Source organism: Bison bison, unplaced genomic scaffold, assembly GCF_000754665.1.
Source record: "Bison bison bison isolate TAMUID 2011002044 unplaced genomic scaffold, Bison_UMD1.0 scf7180017847889, whole genome shotgun sequence".
NCBI lineage: Eukaryota > Metazoa > Chordata > Mammalia > Artiodactyla > Bovidae > Bison > Bison bison.
In genome coordinates this window covers 159,521-160,935 of record NW_011478462.1, presented here as the reverse complement: position 1 = coordinate 160,935, position 1,415 = coordinate 159,521, and the positions used below count along the sequence as shown (strand labels likewise).

The window sequence follows — 1,415 nt, the reverse complement described above, 5'->3', positions numbered from 1 at the left end:
AGGAGGGCCGAGGCGGGGTGGGCTGGGCATGGGCCCCGCTGGGGTGCAGGATGGGGTTGGGGAGGAGCAGGAAGGGCCCCGTGGTGTCAACACGGACGCACACATGAAAAGACACAATGGAAGAGCGTGAGCTGAGGGGAAGGGTGGAAAAGGGACCTTCTACAGCTTTTCTCCTCCACAGACACAGTAAGAACACCAGCAAAAAATGCTAGAGACAACTTCTTCAGAACTCTGAAAATGACCCAAGAGAATTTATTCAAGAAATGGTTGAATCTCAGTAAGATCCGAGAACTGTGGTGTTCTAACTTGCCATGTCCCTACCTCCTCTCCTGTAACTGAGAAAGCCGACAGCTCAAATCATGGTGGAATAAACGTTCTAGCATCCATGGGGCTAGGGCTCATTCAAGGCCTGCAGTGTCTCCCTGGAAGGTTCCACCTCCAAGGCTGTTTTTGATCTGACCTTTTATGCTGAAGCTCTTAGCAGAAAAAGGCTTTCCCCTAGAGATGTTTGCTGAAAGCATCAAGAGGCAATTTTAAATTCATGACGGAAAAAAAAAAAACCCAACTCATCACGCCGAACACAGTGGACCACAGATGGAGAAAACTGGCCAGCCAGGAAACATAAAAGAGCTAAGGAACAAGATTTCAAGAAGAGCTTTGAAAAGCTCCAGGATATTCCTGGGATCCAGAAGTCACACGTGCATGTACAGCTGTGTGCATGTCCGTGAGAGGTCCAAGGCAGCTCTGTGTAAGCAAGAAGCTGAGGAGAAAGTCAGGGTGCCGACAACGTGGCTGGGGGCTAAAGGCACACCCAGCACACACAGTTCGCCACAGAGACTGGGAGATTTACTGGTTCCAGCCATTAAGGAACACTCCTGCTCCCCACACTGCCTAACCACTGCGCTCACTGCGTAGGCACCTCAGTGATCACACATGGCAAACAACACAAGTTGCATAAAATTAATTCAGAAAAGCCACTAAACAAACAGCAACAACAGGAAATTGCAACAAATCCTGGTGGGTGGGTAAAATATGATATTGAGTTTAACAAATGGCGTATTATATTAATGGAAAACCTTTCAACAAAACACTCTGAGACATGCAAAGAGACAAAGTATGACCCACACATAGGGAAACAAGCAGCCAGGGGAGACCGTCCCCAAGGAGGCTCAGATACTGGACTTACTAGATGAAGACTTCAAATTCATTTGAAATATGTTCAAAGAGCAAAATAAAACAGTATGCAGGGCAGGAAGCAACAGTTAGAACTGGACATGGAACAACAGACTGGTTCTAAACAGGAAAAGGCGTCAAGGCTGTATATTGTCACCCTGCTTATTTAACTTATCTGCAGAGTACATCATGAGAAACGCTGGGCTGGAAGAAGCACAAGCTGGAATCAAGATTGCCGGGAG

At 47.2% G+C, this 1,415-nt stretch overlaps 1 protein-coding gene across 1 annotated transcript in view; it reads right to left on the bottom strand.

Moving 5' to 3' along the window:
• The window catches only part of HSF1 (heat shock transcription factor 1), a 20,494-nt gene that overhangs the window by 6,164 nt on the left and 12,915 nt on the right, over positions 1-1,415 (bottom strand). The window lies entirely within an intron of this gene.